Source organism: Hyla sarda, chromosome 5 (assembly GCF_029499605.1).
Source record: "Hyla sarda isolate aHylSar1 chromosome 5, aHylSar1.hap1, whole genome shotgun sequence".
NCBI classification, from domain to species: Eukaryota; Metazoa; Chordata; class Amphibia; order Anura; family Hylidae; genus Hyla; species Hyla sarda.
In genome coordinates this window covers 363,553,391-363,572,083 of record NC_079193.1, presented here as the reverse complement: position 1 = coordinate 363,572,083, position 18,693 = coordinate 363,553,391, and the positions used below count along the sequence as shown (strand labels likewise).

The 18,693-nt window shown below is 44.0% G+C and overlaps 1 protein-coding gene and 1 pseudogene across 7 annotated transcripts in view; one reads left to right on the top strand and one right to left on the bottom strand.

Annotated features, from left to right (window-relative positions):
* ASAP1 (ArfGAP with SH3 domain, ankyrin repeat and PH domain 1) overlaps positions 1–18,693 on the top strand; it is a 389,691-nt gene that overhangs the window by 257,527 nt on the left and 113,471 nt on the right. The window lies entirely within an intron of this gene.
* Positions 15,087–15,210, bottom strand: LOC130274636 (U2 spliceosomal RNA; annotated as a pseudogene).

The window sequence follows — 18,693 nt, the reverse complement described above, 5'->3', positions numbered from 1 at the left end:
CCCCACTATTCCGAGAATAAAGGGTCTGACCTTGGGACCCCCACTATTCTGAGATTAAAGGGTCTGACCTTGGGAGCCCCACTATTCTGAGAATAAAGGGTCTGACCTTGGGACCGCCACTATTCTGAGAATAAAGGGTCTGACCTTGGGACCCCCACTATTCTGAGAATAAAGGTTCTGACCTTGGGACCCCCACTATTCTGAGAATAAAGGGTCTGACCTTGGGACCCCCACTATTCTGATGATAAAGGGTCTGACCTTGGGACCTCCACTATTCTGAGAATTAAGGTTCTGACCTTGGGACCCCCACTATTCCGAGAATAAAGGGTCTGACCTTGGGACCCCCACTATTCTGAGATTAAAGGGTCTGACCTTGGGAGCCCCACTATTCTGAGAATAAAGGGTCTGACCTTGGGACCGCCACTATTCTGAGAATAAAGGGTCTGACCTTGGGACCCCCACTATTATGATCTTGGGACCCCCACAATTCTGAGAATAAAGGGTCTGACCTTGGGACCCCCACTATTATGACCTTGGGACCCCCACAATTCTGAGAATAAAGGGTCTGACCTTGGGACCCCCACTATTCTGAGAATAAAGGGTCTGACCTTGGGAGCCCCACTATTCTGAGAATAAAAGGTCTGACCTTGGGACCCCCACTATTCCGAGAATAAAGGGTCTGACCTTGGGACCCCCACTATTCTGAGGATAAAGGGTCTGACCTTGGGACCCCCACTATTCTGAGAATAAAGGGTGTGATGGTCAGACCCTTTATTCTCGGAGTCTGACCTTGGGACCCCCACTATTCTGATAATAAAGGATCTGACCTTGGGACCCCCACTATTCTGATGATAAAGGGTATGACCTTGGGACCCCCACTATTCTGATAATAAAGGGTCTGACTTTGGGACCCCCACTATTCTGAGAATAAAGGGTCTGACCTTGGGACCCCCACTAGTCTGAGAATAAAGGGTCTGACCTTGGGACCCCCACTAGTCTGAGAATAAAGGGTCTGACCTTGGGACCCCCACTATTCTGAGAATAAAGGGTCTGACCTTGGGACCCCCACTATTCTGAGAATAAAGGGTCTGACCTTGGGACCCCCACTATTCTGAGAATAAAGGGTCTGACCTTGGGACCCCCACTATTATGACCTTGGGACCCCCACAATTCTGAGAATAAAGGGTCTGACCTTGGGACCCCCACTATTCTGAGAATAAAGGGTCTGACCTTGGGAGCCCCACTATTCTGAGAATAAAAGGTCTGACCTTGGGACCCCCACTATTCCGAGAATAAAGGGTCTGACCTTGGGACCCCCACTATTCTGAGGATAAAGGGTCTGACCTTGGGACCCCCACTATTCTGAGAATAAAGGGTCTGACCTTGGGACCCCCACTGACCTAGGCAGTATTGCTGAGCTCGGGGCTGTGTACACGTTTGTCCCTGTAGGGTTCTGTTCTGTCATTCAGACTCCTTTTTGTCTGTTTCTTGTATTGCTAATGAAATTGCAGTCATTGTGGATGAGCATAGAATGTAATGAGCGGAGTCTAGAATGGGGGGCGGGGGGGGGTCGTCATCATTTAGGATTGTGACGCTCGTGGTTTCATGCTCAGCTGAATGAAAATTTGCACTGCAGATGCTGAAACTTAGCAGCAGATGGGAGTTTTATTGCAAATAAATAAGAAATATTTATAGCCGCGATGCCAGCCAATCTTCACAGGCCAAACATTGGAACGGAAATGCATCAATAGGTGAGATATGTGCTCTGGAGCGTGCAAAGAATTCAGAAGACAGATACTGGTGATCTGCTGCCCCCAGGTGTTAGTCAGTGACCGAATGACACCTTAAAGGGGTACTCCGGTGGAATTTTTTTATTTTTTTTTTTTAAATCAACTGGTGCCAGAAAGTTAAATAGATTTGTAAATTACTTCTATTAAAAAATCTTAATCCTTCCAGCACTTATTATCTGCTGAATACTACATAGGAAAATATTTTCTTTTTGGAAGAAAATGGGAGTTGTAGTTTTTTAACAGCTGGAGCCACCCAGGTTGGGAATCACTGCTCTGTCCTAAAGATTCACTAAAATCCACTTTTTTTTTATCTTAAAGTGTAAGTCCAGCATTGGTCCCCCATCGGTGTGGACAGACGCAGCTCAGGCTGGTTGGTAAGGTTGCCAAGGCAACTGTACGGTGCCCAAGTGAGTTTTGTGCATGAGCCTTTATCTGGTTATCAGAAATTGTGCGCAGAACTTCCTGGTCAGCCTACCGTCACCTTAGCAACTGTACCGCCCAGCGTGAGCTGCGTCTCCCTGCATAAAAAAACAATCACTGGACTTACGCTTTTCCGGAGGGGATAAAAATGTTTTCCAATCAACTGATGCCAAAAAGTTATACAGATTTGTAAATAATTTCTATTTAAAAATCTTAAGCCTTCCAGTACTTATCAGCTGCTGTATGCTCCAGAGGAAGTTGTGTAGTTCTTTCCAGTATGACCACAGTGCTCTCTGCTGACACCTCTGTCCATGTCAGGAACTGTCCGGAGCAGGAACAAATCTGCATAGAAAACCTCTCCTGCTCCGGACAGTTCCTGACATGGACAGAGGTGTCAGCAGAGAGCACTGTGGTCAGACTGGAAAGAACTACACAACTTTCTCTGGAGCATACAGCAGCTGATAAGTACTGGGAGAATAAAGATTTTGAAATAGAAGTAATTTACAAATCTGTTTAATTATTGTTTTTTCCACCAGAGTACCCCTTTAAGTCGCTTTAGTAATGCATTTTGTCAGTATTTGCAGAATCCAGTGTGGACTTACTACATCTTCTTGCGAATGTCAGAAAAGTGCACAGCGTAATCCTTCTTAGTTTATTTTTAAACCTGCGGCGTATGGAGCCGGCGCTTTAATCACCTTTTATTACCTCCTAATGACTCCTCTTCTCTTTATCACTCTATCTGCATCACCTTGCGTAAAGATGCTGACGAAAATCTCCCGTGTCCGTTCGCTCGCCAAGAACGCAGATAATGATGATGAAGTGGGATCCTGCAGTCCTCGGCTCGACTACTTTTAAAGGGGTACTCCGGTGAAAAACTATTTTTTTTTTAATCAACTGGTGCCAGAAAGTTAAACAGATTTGTAATTTACTTCTATTAAAAAATCTTAATCCTTCCTGTACTTATTAGCTGCTGAATACTACAGTGGAAATTCTTTTCCGTTTGAAACACAGACCTCTCTGCTGACATCACGAGCACAGTGCTCTCTGCTGACATCTCTGTCCATTTTAGGAACTGTCCAGGGTAAAAGGAAATCCCCATAGCAAACATATGCTGTTTTAGACAGTTCATAAAATGGACAGAGATGTCAGAGAGCACTGTGCTCGTGATGTCAGCAGAGAGCTCTGTGTTCCAAAAAGAAAAGAATTTCCTCTGTAGTATTCAGCAGCTAATAAGTACAGGAAGGATTAAGATGTTTTAATAAAAGTAATTTACAAATCTGTTTTAACTTTTTGGCACCAGTTGACTTTAAAAAAAAAAAAAAGTTTTTCACCCTTTTAAGACAAGTTGATTTCTTCTGGCACGCCGGCATCACTTTCCATTTAGCAATCAGCTGAATTGTTGGAGCTCCTGACAGGCGGCAGCAACGTCAAATCAGTCAAACTTTTATTTATTTAGCCGCGTTGTCATTTTGTTGAGTGCGGTAAAAATTCCAGGGAATTTTTTTTTTCTTTATATTATCGCTGACCGTTCTGCATTTGTCCATTTTGTCCTTCGTTTGGTGAAATAATATATGGCAAAATATCTAGCGCGGATTATTCGTAAACATGCAGACAGATATATCGCTTTTCTGTGCATTAGATGACATAGCAGAGCAGTATCTTACAACAAGTGTGCCTCCAGCTGTTGCAAAACTATAACTCCCAACATATGGTGACCTTATTTATATCCTTTATGCATGCGTCTGCCCATTTACGTACTGTATAGGTATTGCTATATATATATATAGTCTTATAACTCTACCCTCTCAGAATTAGCAGCGAGGTGCTGCATATTGATGCTGCTCCCTGTAATTCTATTTAGGGATGTCCTGATACCCCTTTTTTCAAGACCAAGTACGAGTACTGATACTTTTCTTTTTTTTCCCCCGCCAACATCCTCTGACAGCAGAGGAGGCTCTACTAGTGGTCTCCAACTTGCGTTCCTCCAGATGTTGCAAAACTACAACTCCCAGCTTGCCCGGACAGCCGTTGGCTGTCCGGGCATGCTAGGAGTTGTAGTTTTACAACATCTGGAGGTCCACAAGTGTCTGGGCATGCTGGGAGTTGTAGTTTTGCAACATCTGGAGGTCCGCAGGTTGAAGACCACTGCTCTAGACCTTGTGAAGCCTTAGGTGAAAGTTGAACACGAATCTCTCAGACATTTATAATTAAGATATGTCCCCAGTTGGTATATTTGGAATCCCCCCCCTCCTATTAGGTAGAAGCCCCCAGAAGTTAGGTAGGATATCCCCTCTATTAGGTAGAAGCTCCTAGTAGTTAGGTAGGATATCCCTCTATTAGGTAGAAGCCCCCAGTAGTTAGGTAGTCCCCCTATCCCTTATTAGGTGGAAGTCTCCGGTAGGTAGGTAAAGAATCACACTATTAGGTAGAAGCTCCCAGTAGTTAGGTAGGATATCCCCTCTATTAGGTAGAAGCTCCCAGTAGTTAGGTAGGATATCCCCTCTATTAGGTAGAGGCTCCCAGTAGTTAGGTAGGATATCCCCCGTATTAGGTAGAGGCTCCCAGTAGTTATGAAGGGAATCACACTATTAGGTAGAAGCTCCCAGTAAGTAGGTAGCGCTTCCCCCCATTAGGTAGAAGTCTCCAGTAGATAGGTAGGGAATTGCACTATTTGGTAGAAGCCTTTCAGTACGTAGGTAGTTCCCCCCCCCCCCTATAGGGTGGAAGACTCCAGTAGGTAGGTAGAGAATCACCCTATTTGGTAGAAGTCCCCAGTAGTTAGGTAGGATATCACCTCTATTTGGTAGAAGTCCCCAGTAGTTAGGTAGGGAATCACACTATTAGTTAGAAGCCCTCAGTAAGTAGGTAGCCCTTCCCCCCATTAGGTAGAAGTCTCCAGTAGGTAGGTAGAGAATCACCCTATTTGGTAGAAGTCCCCAGTAGTTAGGTAGGATATCCCCCTCTATTTGGTAGAAGTCCCCAGTAGTTAGGTAGGATATCCCCTCTATTTGGTAGAAGTCCCCAGTAGTTAGGTAGGATATCCCCTCTATTTGGTAGAAGTCCCCAGTAGTTAGGTAGGATATCCCCTCTATTTGGTAGAAGTCCCCAGTAGTTAGGTAGGATATCCCCTCTATTTGGTAGAAGTCCCCAGTAGTTAGGTAGGATATCTCCTCTATTTGGTAGAAGCCCCCAGTAACCCAGGAAGTAGTTATTGCTGTCCCCCTCCAAAATTAGATAGGAGTCCCCAGTAGATAATCCCCCAATTTGGTAGAAGCCTCCAGTAGGTAGGAAATCTTCCCCCACCTATTAGGTAGAATCTCCAGAAGATTGGCACATAGGGAATCCCCCCCCCCCCCTATGTAGAAACCCCGGTAGGTAGCGAACCCTCGCCTTTTAGCTAAAAGCCACCACCAATAGTTAGGTGGTCAGGTAGGGAACCTCCTATTAAGTAGATGCCCCCCATTAGGTAGTTCCCCCCCAATAAATCCTCTCCAAAAAAAAAAATTATAAAAATACCACTTGACCCCCAGGTCCTGCACCACTATTGATAATGAAGCGAATGATGAAGAGGCCTTAAAGGGGTACTCCGGTGAAAAACTTTTTTTTTTTAAATCAACTGGTGCCAGAAAGTTAAACAGATTTGTAAATTACTTCTATTAAAAAATCTTAATACTTCCTGTACTTATCAGCTGCTGAATACTACAGAGGAAATTATTTTCAGTTTGAAACACAGCGCTGTCTGCTGACATCTCTGTCCATTTTAAGAACTGCCAGAGTAAAAGAAAATCCCCATAGCAAACATATGCTGCTCTGGACAGTTCCTAAAATGGACAGAGATGTCAGCAGAGAGCACTGTGCTCATGATGTCAGCAGAGAGCTCGGTGTTTCAAAAAGAAAATAATTTCTGCTGTAGTATTCAGCTGCTAATAAGTACAGGAAGGATTAAGATTTTTTAATAGAAGTAATTTACAAATCTAAATGCAAGAGAGAGTATATGCACTCGCCACAGATAAACAGCCGCCAGCGTGAAGTCCAGGATCACCACGGCATCAGCAGGAACAAGAGGGGCGCTCGGAGTCCTCCGAGCGCCCCTCTTGTTCCTGCTGATGCCGTGGTGATCCCGGACTTCACGCTGGCGGCTGTTGATCTGCGGTGAGTGCATATACTCTCTCTTGCATTTAGTTTGTTGGTACTTCACCTTCTATGTGCACCCCACAGGTGCCGCATGATTACTAGAGTCCGGGGGTCCCGGTCCGCAGCGTCTGAATCACGGTACTGTTTCTTGCTGCCAGTACCTGAATAGTTGCATCTGTCAAAGGACTGACTGCCCTCCTTTTCTACAACAGTTATTATAATTTACAAATCTGTTTAACTTTCTGGCACCAGTTGATTTAAAAAAAATAAAAATAAAATAAAAATAAAAAATTAAAAGGTTTTCACCGGAGTACCCCTTTAATGCAGGAGCAGAAGGAAGAAAAAAGGAATTTTAATTTATATATTTTTAAGGCCTGTGCAAGTATTGAGATGGGTATAAGGGACCCCTTTGTACTCGTGATAATGGCCGGTATAGGGGCATTATATTGCGCAAATTATATTGCGTGCAATACGGCAGCCAGAAACTGACAAGATACGGGTAAAAAAAAAAAAAGCATTTATATGATAAAGGTTTCTATTTCGGTCCACAGTTCTAATAATAATTACACGTTCCGGTCTGTAGTAAATGTAGATGTTTTATACATTACCGCACTGAATCACTCCGTATCCATCCTCACCTGAAAAAACCTCAGACAGTAAAGTAGGATCAGACGCGGCGCTGCCGTGCCACTGCTCTCTCTGCAAATTGTTGGCGTAGTGTAACAAAGCGAGGCTGATGTGTTATATGACAATTGTTTTTTTGAAGGAGCAGAATTTGCACATCTCTACTTAACAAGCGCTTGTCAGCCTCCTCTTCATCATCTTCTTCTCCTCCGAGCCGCCGTGTCACTACAGACGTGATGGTGATGATGATTCATCCTGCTCCATAAGGAGAACACATGCACATCGGCAGCATCCGTAACGTGTCTCCAACCTTCCCTCCCCGCTTCTCAGGGCCAGGAGGCAAGCAGCCCAATTCCAAAGAGCGAAAGAGCCGTGGCGATTTTGCATGTATGTAAATGAGCGTCATTTGCATATGAATATGAAATTCGCTGACCTGAAAAAAATTAAATGGGAATTATGTGTCAGCGGCTCGGATAAAGAGGAAAACGAGGGAGGACAGGGCCGGCGTGAGGACAGGCCGCCACACAAGGCCCTTTATAGAAGAGCGCGCTCTGCGGCCATTGTTACTCGAATGTTCCCAGCACTGGCTCTAAAGGCAGAAAATTTCAATATACAAATAGTTAAAGGGGAGATTTTCGAGTGTCTGCTTCACTATCACTAATCTATTCACTTTGACAACTTTCTACACCATTGTTACCCAACCAGGGTGCCTCCAGCTGTTGCAAAACTACAACTCCCAGCATGCCCGGACAGCCAACGGCTGTCCGGGCATGCTGGGAGTTGTAGTTTTGCAACAGCTGGAGGCAGCCTGGTTGAGAAACACTGTTTTACACATTTAGCATCAGCATTCTTGCTGGTTTAGCAGTTCATCATACCTAATATCTCTTATAATCTGATTGGAGGGGTGATGAAGGAGTTAAAGGGGTTATCCAGGAAAAAACTTGAGCTATATATATATATATATATATATATATATATATATATATCTCAACTGGCTCCAGAAAGTTAAACAGATTTGTAAATTACTTCTATTAAAAAATCTTAATCCTTTCAGTACTTATGAGCTGCTGAAGTTGAGTTGTTCTTTTCTGTCTAAGTGCTCTCTGATGACACCTGTCTCGGGAACTGTCCAGAGTAGAAGCAAATCCCCATAGCAAACCTCTTCTGCTCTGTGCAGTTCCCGAGTCGAGCAGAGATGTCAGCAGAGAGCAACAACTCAACTTCAGCAGCTGATATTTATTGAAAGGATTAAGATTTTTTTTAATAGAAGTGATTTACAAATCTGTTTAACTTTCTGGAGCCAGTTGATATATAAAAAAAATGTTTTTTCTTGGAATACCCCTTTAATAATGATTTATCTACCGAGATACAGAGTGTTTATGGAGTAATTTCTAATATCCCTAAAGGTTCAGTGGTTAACGCTTAATATTTCATGTGGTTTGGGAGGGTGAAGGGGTTAATGGTGTTGATTTATGGCATAAAGCCTAAACCACTTTGGATTAAAGGGGTACTCCCCTGGAAAACATTATTATTAATTTTTTTTTTTTATCAACTGGTGCCAGAAAGCTAAACAGATTTGTAAATTACTTCTATAAAAAAAAATCTTAATCCTTCCAGTACTTATCAGCTGCTATATGCTCCACAGGAAGTTCTTTTCTTTTTGAAGTTCTTTTCTGTCTGACCACAGTGCTCTCTGCTGACACCTCTGTCCATTTTAGGAACTGTCCGGAGCAGGATAAGTTTTTGCTATGGGGATTTGCGCCTACTCTGGACAGTTCCTAAAATCGACAGAGGTGTCAGCAAAGAGCACTGTGGTCAGACAGAAAGGAAATTCCTCTGGAACATACAGCAGCTGATAAGTACTGGAAGGGTTAAGATTTTTATATAGATGTAATTTACAAGTCTGTTTAACTTTCTGGCACCAGTTGATTTAAAAAAAAAAAAAAAAAAATTCAGTGGAGTGCCCCTTTAAGTCCTTTCCAATCCTTTTATACGCCATCGTTGTCTTGATTTTTGATGGAAAGGTATTGTAAGTATAGGATTTCTTTGTCATTAAATCAGTAAGCCCAATTCTCTGTTGCATTATTGTTTTAAAGTGCATGTCAGGCTCTCTATCAGAGCCTGTGAGTCCTGCCTTTACCACCAATTTATAGAGAAAGCCTGTGAGTCCTGCTTACTCCAAGGGAAGGCCTGCGGGTCCAGCTTCTCCCACTTCAAGGAAAGGCCTGTGAGTTTTGCTTAGTTTTGCTTTTATCACCAACAAATAGAGAGAGTCCTACTTTTCCCACCCACTAATAGAAAAAGCATGCAAGTCCTGCTTACTTGTAGCGAAAGCCTTTAAAGGGATGCTCCGGTGGAAAACAATTTTTTTTTTTTCTCAAATCAACTGGTGCCATAAAGTTAAACCGTTTTGTAAATTACTTCTATTAAAAAATCCTAATCCTTCCAGTACTTATCAGCTGCTGTATATTACAGAGGAAGTTGGGTTTTTCTTTTCTGTCTTACCATAATGCTCTCTGCTGCCACCTGTCTGTGTCAGGAACTGTACAGAGCAGGAACAAATCTCCATAGCAAACCTCTCCTGCTCTGGACAGTTCCTGACATGGACAGAGGTGTCAGTAGAGAGCACTGTGGTCACACAGAAAAGAACTACACAACTTCCTCTGTAGTATACAGCAGCTGATAAGTACTGAAAGGATTAAGATTTTTTAATAGAAGTACATTTTTACAAATCTGTTTAATGTTCTGGCACCAGTTGATTTAAAAAAAAAATGTTTTCCACAGGGCTGTGAAGTTGGTAGATAAATGTTCCGCAGTTTTTTGTACTTCCGACTCTCTGACTCCTCTGTATTAATATGCGAATGTATTTATAAATACTTACCGTTGAATCCAAGAAGCTGTTCGACAAGTTCTAAGCTCTTCTAGCAGAGAGGGGTAGTTGGGCAGCTGCTGCCTTCTCCTTTTTGTGTGCTGATCTGCTGCTGAAGATAGGGCAGTGGGAGGATCCAGGAAGGGGCATTTATTATAAAACATGGTTTCCTTAGTAAAATCCCATAGTCATGTTTAAAGTTTAAGCTAACAATCTGAGTTTACAAGTTTTTATAGCCTTAGCTGAATGGCAGCAGTTTTTCCAATGGTTTACAGCTTCAGCCTTGAACTATTGACCCTCCATTCCCTTCACTTATACAAGTGTCTCTAGTCCTGCAAAAAACATATTTACTTAATCCCTTATCAGTGAGAGGCTAGGTTACCCATGGGTTCCCTGTAACAGCAGAACACAGCACTATGGAAAGTATAAGTATTGCCGCTCCTAATTGTGCGTTGCGTGCCATATAGTGAGGCACTGCATGCATTGGTCTTTATTCTTACAGTAGAGAAGTCATTAATTATAACTCTTTGTGAATTGCGACATTTAAACTTGCTTTTTTTTAAATTCCAATCTAAATTTAGTAGGAGTAGGAGTCGGAGTCGGTGCATTGTTTGCCGACTCTGACTCCAGGTACCCAAAATTTCGTCCGACTCCTCGACTCCACAGCACTGGCTTTCCACTCGGGGAACCCCCTTAAGTCCTGCTTCTCCCACTTATAGAGAGCCTATGAGTTCTGTTTTTTGTGCCCACTAATTGCAAGAGCCTGTGAGTCCTGCTTCTCCCACTTACTAATAGAGAGAGCCTGTGAGTCCTGCTTCTCCCACTTACTAATAGAGAGAGCCTGTGAGTCCTGCTTCTCCCACTTACTAATAGAGAGAGCCTGTGAGTCCTGCTTCTCCCACTTACTAATAGAGAGAGCCTGTGAGTCCTGCTTCTCCCACTTACTAATAGAGAGAGCCTGTGAGTCCTGCTTCTCCCACTTACTAATAGAGAGAGCCTGTGAGTCCTGCTTCTCCCACTTACTAATAGAGAGAGCCTGTGAGTCCTGCCTTTCCCGCTGTAAGTCCTGCTTCCTCTGCCGCTCATAGAGAACACCTATTAGTCCATCGTCTACCACTTAGAGAGACAGAGCCTGTGAGACCAACTTTTCCGCTTACTTGTAGACAAAGCCTGTGAGTCATGTTTCCTTCGCGCACGCACAGAGATTGACATCATTACATTCAAATTTGTAGAAGAAAGACTGTCAATCATTATATGTTGGTGCAATTAGAAAACGCCAATGTCACAATTGCTTTCTTCCCAAAAAATCAGAATGAACCCAAGTTACCAATCCGGCATGACCGGCGGCAGCACAGACGCAACACAGGACCTGCACCCAGCTCTACAGTACCACAACAAGCATTATCTTGGGCACTGTAAGTGGACCTGAGTTCATGCCAAAACACGTTGTCCCCGATATACCAATAAAAACATTTTATTGTCCTGTGCTGCTCCAGTCCTCGCTTCATGTTCTTGTTGTGCAGCGCCTCTGACAAACCGGCTTTTTTCTGCTTTATCCATCTGTCATAGTTAACCGAAATCCTATACAGCTACAGGAAAAATGTAAAGTCACATTCAAACTGTTCTGAACACTGGAGCCGGCGCCGGGAGCTCGTGACGCCATAGCCCCGCCCATTATGACGTCACGCCCCGCCCCTCAATGCAAGTCTATGGGAGGGGGCGTCACGCGGACATCATGAGGGGCGGGGCTGTGACGTCACAAGCTCCCGGCGCCGGCTCTAAGCATTCAGAACATTTTGTTCCAAACGCTGAGCAGCGGAGTACCCCTTTAAGTCATGATTTTCTTAATTTCTCTACTGGAATTCCACATATTCTCTATTTTGCTGTGGGTGGAAAAAACCCCTGGAATAGCTGATGTTGTGCTTTTATAGGATCATCATGCCAGTTTATGGCGCCATTATGATTCCAGCTGGTCAGTCATGGGGGGCGGACAGTTTCCTTTTGGGCCCGCAGTAATGCATCATCATGTGCACTTTGCTTTTTATATCTTCCCAAAACGTTTTCATGCATTTACATGAAGGGATGATCCATAGCTTTGAAAAATGGTTAATGTTCTTAGGAAGAAAAAAGTGCAACAACAAAAAACGTGGTCTCAAATGGCTGGAGGTGCTCAACCCCAAATGCAGTTGTGCATATATACTGGGGGAGCAGATCCTGCCCTTGTAGTCCGTTGCTAAGGGCGAAATTTCTGTATTGAAGAAAAAAGTGCAAAAAAAATGTGCAGAAATTCCAGCTCCCAAAAATCGTCAAATCCAAATTTATTAAATCATATTAAAATGCTACCCAAAAATAGTGAGGAATAAAAACAAGCAGAAACCCCGACGCGTTTCGAACCATGCGGTTCTTAGTCATGACATTCTGCTTGTTTTTATTCCTCACAATTTTTGGGTATAATTTTAATATGATTTAATAAATTTGGATTTTACGATTTTTGGGAGCTGGAATTTCTGCAAATATTTTTTTTGCACTTTTTTTCTTTTTTGAATACTCTAGTCTCTTCCTTCCTGATTGGAGTTGTCTGGTCATGATAGCCAAGATGGGAGCTGTAGGAAAAAATGAAGGGTCCTCTGTCTTTTGGATATTGGCGTGACTTTAAATGAGAACAGTGTATGCATATTGTTTTTTTTTTCCAGTGAAGCATTGCATGACCCATACAACTTCTCACATTTTTTTGTCTCTCTCTTAAAGGAGAAACTTTACCCCTTAGGCCCATTCTAAGGTCACACCAATGTAATATCTCATGGCTGATAGCTGAGGCAGGAGAGCAGCAATCCTATGACTGAGAACAAAGGCAGGAGAGCAACAATCCTATGGCTGAGAACCGAGGCAGGAGAGCAGCAATCCTATGGCTGAGAACAGAGGCAGGAGAGCAGCAATCCTATGGCTGAGAACAGAGGCAGGAGAGCAGCAATCCTATGACTGAGAACAAAGGCAGGAGGGCAACAATCCTATGGCTGAGAACCGAGGCAGGAGAGCAGCAATCCTATGGCTGAGAACAGAGGCAGGAGAGCAGCAATCCTATGGCTGAGAACAGAGGCAGGAGAGCAGCAATCCTATGGCTGAGAACAGAGGCAGGAGAGCAGCAATCCTATGGCTGAGAACAGAGGCAGGAGAGCAGCAATCCTATGGCTGAGAACAGAGGCAGGAGAGCAGCAATCCTATGGCTGAGAACAGAGGCAGGAGAGCAGCAATCCTATGACTGAGAACAGAGGCAGGAGAGCAGCAATCCTATGGCTGAGAACAGAGGCAGGAGAGCAACAATCCTATGGCTGAGAACAGAGTCAGGAGAGCTATAATGCTATGTTTTCCAAACAGTGTGTCTCCAGCTGTTGCAAAACTACAACTCCCTGCTGTCCAGGCATGCTAGGAATTGTAGTTTTGCAACAGCTGGAGACTCACTGTTTGGAAAATACTGCTATAACTGATAGCAGAGGCAGGAGAGCAGCAATCCTTTGGACGGTATCAGAGGCAGCAATCCAATGGCTGGTATCAGAGGCAGCAATCCTATGGCTTGTAGCAGATGCAGCAATCTTATTGGTGTCCGGGCATGCTAGGAGTTGTAGTTTTGCAACAGCTGGTTGGGAAATGTTGGTCTCATTTCTTAATGTCTTAAATGAAACTGTGTATTTCTGGTCATGATTGGAGTTATCGGGGAATGGTGGCCAAGATGGAAGCTGTACGTAAACAAGAAAAAGTGAAGGGTCCCCTCTCGTGGAAAGAAGTGTGACTATGACTGGAGCATTGCATGACCCATACGACTTCTCACACTTTTTTGGCTCTCTTTAAGGAGAAACTTTACCCCCTTTAGGCCCGTTCTAAGGTCACACCAATGTAATATCCTACAAAAAGGAAATATTGATAAAATGTATACAACTGATATAATAAGAGAGCACCTGTACATGTTGTTCAGCATATTGAGTCTGGCTTCCCCTTCCCGGGTGAGGAACGGCTGGATTTTCGCAGTACAATGTGTCCCGGGGGGAGGCAGAGCTCCTGTCACTTTCCTCTATACTCTCCTCGCTGTTATAATGTTCTGTTTGCCAGGAGTCGGAGAATGGAAAGGCTGATTATTATGATTAGCTTGTTTATTGCGTTAAGTGATGCGGCATTGTGTAAAGCCGGGGCCCCGCTGCTCGGCCTCACCCGGCAGCATTCATTACGGCTCGTATACAGAAAGGATTGCGTTACACTCACCGCGCTACATTGTATAGAACAAAACTGCTGGAACGATTCAGCATCACAGCACTCTGTTAACCGTTCGCAGTCGCAGCTGACGTGAGTCATACAATTCATTTACTTTACCCCAGTGATCGCATAATCTATAGTGTCAGGAAAGTGAGTCGCTCATATGACTTGCTTAGAGGGGTGGGTGTCTCTTAATCAACATTAGCCCTTAAAGGGATTTTTTTTTTTTTTTTTTTTTTAAGAGCCGAGGAACGTGCTCTAGAATCACCCAAAGTGCAAGAAAAAGTGCAAACGTGTTACACTAAAAAAACATGCACAAAGGATGCGGTCTATCGCAAGCCCTTCTCCGATAGGAGAGAGGCTCCCCCAACAAACCTACCCTTCACCTCCGGACCAAAAGGTACCTGCGAGGTTCCAGGTTCGATGTCCCTTTTCGCCAAGGCTACTAAGGGACCACAAATGCTCCCGGCATCCCCCTTGGCGTTTGCCAAGGTATCTGCCCGCAGAGCCTATAACGGTCGGTACCCTGCCAGAGCAGGAGTATCCGGAGTGTTTGCAGGGAGGTGTGGAACCTAATGGCCACACACTCCTCCCCTAGACCACCAGGAGGGACACCCAGAAGGGCTACCGCATCCTGACAAATCCTGTGGACACACAACACACAAAAAGTGACAGTGAGTCAAAAAGGAAATAAATAAGTGAATGTGTGCAGATATACTGCCCGGACATCCAGCTGGATCTATAAAAATGTCTCTGATCCTAGCCAGAAGGCTGGGAATCGAGAGGTGATTGCCACAAGGTGAAGAGATTATGGTGCCCGTGCTTCCACTCAGTGAGCCAGTACACCCAGTGAGTTTCGGCACCTCGGGGTCACCACTCCCCGAGGCACAAAAGTACCTCGGCTCTAGACCTTCTCAGCCTCATGACGAGCCCCCGAGGGAGCAGGTCACATCAGGGCAGCCGTCGAGCTGATTCCTCAGAACCAGCCCCGGAACGCCCTGGTAAATCTGTCCCCTCCATGCAGCACCCATCCCCACCAGCCCCATACCGGCGTTACTGCCCACCGGTATGAAAAACTGATAAGAACAGATACTACACTTGATCTTAGCCAAAAGGCAGAGAAGCGATTTAAAGGGATTTACCCACCATGTCTGATAGATAATGGCATGATCTGTCTTATAGTGTTGAGTATCTACCTCTTGGACCCCCAAATTCCTCTGATCCCCCATACACTAAGGTGAGGTTGAGAGTTAATGGAGGCATACCTGTGCAGTTTTGTGAAATTCTCCATTTATTTCTCTGGGCGGAGTATTTGTCCTAATTGAAGAGACCCAGCGAGTGTAGGAAGACTTACAGACAATTCTCCAGGGGGGAAAAGTATGCAAATTAACTGTCAACTGTCTCTCTAGTGCCACCTATAGGTAGCTATTTGTAAGTTCCCCAACCTTTTGGTTTTCCAAAATCCATCAATGCCATGACTAAGGGTTGTGAGGACCCGAAACATGTCTGTATTTGATGTTCTCTATCATTTGATATTGCAAAAATAAGGATACTTCCCTTTTACCACACTTCCCACTGCTGGACATTCTTTCTATTTTCCAACCTTTGGCTTTACAGCTGGTTGTCATTGAGGAGTTTCAGCTGGTTTTGGGAGACCTACGTGCAATGTTCCATGGGAAATAGTGTACAAATTACTGCACTGTCACTCTAGTGGTAACTATAGGTAGCTACCATCTAAGTTCCCCAACCTGAAGCTCTCCATAAATTATCAATGCCATGACTAAGAGTCGTGAGGACCCAAAACACGTCTGTATTTGATGCTCTGTTCCATTTGATATTACAACAGTAAAGATACTTCCCTTTTTATTGCTCTTTTCTCTGCTGGACATTCCTTCTGTTTTCCACACTGTGGCTCTCCAGCTGTTTCTAAACCACAACTCCCATCATGCCTTAAAATCTCAGGTAGGTTTTACTGGTTCCCATTGAGGAGAGTCACCGGTCACCCAACGTGCAAAGCTCCATGGGAAAACGTATGCAAATTAGCTTCCATCCAGAAGAAAGAAAATGATCTCTTTAGTGCCATCTATAGGTAGCTTCTTGCAAGACAGCTTTCCCCTACCCGTGGCTTTTCAGCTGTTGCAAAACTACAACTCCCATCATGCCCCGACATCTTTCAGCTAGAAGGTACTGGTTCTAATTAATGAGAATTTGCTGGTGTCAGGAGACTTACTTGCAAAACTTCATGGGAAATAGTATGCAAATTAGCTTTTCTCCAGAAGAAAGCAAGCTCTCTATTTAGTGCCATCTATGGGTAGCTCCTTGTAGGGCAGCATGTCCCCTACCTATGGCTTTATAGCTGTTACCAAACTACAACTCCCATCTTCTTTTGTGGGGCCTGATGGGCAGAACACCAAAGAGAGAATCAGTCATGCTCCTTATACCTTGTAGTGTTCACCAAGCTGTGAGTCTCCAGCTTTTGCAAAACTACAACTCCCAACATGCCCTGACAGCCGAAGGCTGTCAGGGCATGTTGGGAGTTGTAGTTTTGCAACGGGCGGAGAGCCACAGCTGGCTAACCATTGTTTTGGAGACTAGACTCTTCCTTTCAGGTCATGATTTGGAGTTCTATGGGGATGATGAGAGTTGTAGTTGACCACAGGTTGGGGGGCACATACTGTATACATGGCAATGCTTTTTTTTGTCTTATATGACTTTGTTGCTATCTCGTTTTTTTGTCTTGTATGACTTTGTTGCTATCTCGTTTTTTTGTCTTGTATGACTTTGTTGCTAACTCGTGACCTTCTTGAGTGGTTCCTGGACTGAATCAGTCATCGTTCCGAAATTGTCGACTCATCTTTTCCGTAGTAAAAGCCAGAAGTGACTGACATTTTCTCCTGCCTGACAAGTTTGCGTTCCCAGAGACCCGACGATGCAAGGTTGATGGACAGAGCAGCGTCGGGGAGGGAAATCCCTTTAAAGCAGGACCTATTCCAACATATCATGGACCAACTCTATAGTAGTCAGGGTCCCAGCAAGCAGCACCCCCCCATCTCCGCTTCCTTGGCATCTGTTACGATTCAGACTCGCTTCCCAAATTACCATATTTTTCGGACTATAAAACTCACCCCCTAGTGGTTTACAGCACCCAAGGGGTTAATGTCACTAACCTGTGTCTGGCAGTCAGATCATGTTTTCTTGCTAAAAAAAAAAAAAAAAGGTGCATTTTATAATCTTGAAAAAATTACCTAAATATGCTGATTAGTTTGGAACATATGAGTGCTGCTGCAACCTTCTTTTTTTGTATACTTAGTTAGGAACATAGATACACAATAGCATTTTGGCTACAGTCACCAAAGAGGAGTGTTTACTAACCAGGGTGCCTTCAGATGTTGCAAAACTACAACTCCCAACATGCTCGGACAGCCAACAGCAGTTGTGCAGCAGCTGGAGTACCACTATGTGCAGTGAGTGCCCCTAGCCAGGCACTCATTTTTCCTGACCCATTTTGCAAAGTTCTAATAAAGGATGCCAGGATGAATAGTAATCCTCTTTCTGGGAGCAGAGGCAGGAGAACAGCAATCCCATTGCTGGGAGCAGAGGCAGGAGAACAGCAATCCTATTGCTGGGAGCAGAGGCAGGAGAACAGCAATCCTATTGCTGGGAGCAGAGGCAGGAGAACAGCAATCCTATTGCTGGGAGCAGAGGCAGGAGAACAGCAATCCAATTGCTGGGAGCAGAGGCAGGAGAACAGCAATCATATTGCTGGAAGCAGAGGCAGGAGAACAGCAAACCTATTGCTGGGAGCAGAGGCAGGAGAACAGCAATCCTATAACAGAGAGCAAATGCAGAAGAACAACAATACAATGGCATGGAGCCGAGGCAGAACAGCAATCCTATGGAAGGGAGCAGAGGCAGGCTTTGTATACTGCAGTGAGCGGGTGATGGTGGCTCATCCCCCTGCTTTGTGTGTTTCTTCTTAATTTCTCTGTTACTGGAGGCAAGTTAAACGTTACGTTTAATTTTCCTCCAGTAACAGAGAAATTAAGAAGCAGTGACCAGCAACTCCATTGGAAGGGAGCCCCCTAGTAGCTGTTGTTTTACAGTAAAATTGCACTTGGGATAATACATTATTGAATGCGCATACATTGTATAGAAGACTAGTGACCATTTAAAAAAGTCCTGTTAGGACATCAGAACAGAGCATAGTCCCCCTTTAACTTTGTGTCAGTATGGTGGATTTAGAGCTCTTTAACCAAAAAAAAAATGTATAAATTTACCAAAGATACATTGTATATAAAGATACATGAGGAATTTCATTGTCACAGTGAAGTGTAAAACAAGAAATACATCGGCTCTGCTACATCTGTATATTCCTGTTTTGCACCAAGAAAAGAACATAAAGTGAAAATTTCTGTTTTTATTATATCTTCACGGTAAATAATTCTTGGATATAGCCCAAGGGTCACATACCTGTATATGTAGAACGTCTGGGCTTGTACTCGTCGGTTCTTACAGGGTAAATTATCCCACTTATTGGAGATTTATGGGCAGGACATATAACTATGAGATGAATGCAATTTACCCCTGTAGTATATATGTTCTCATATAGAA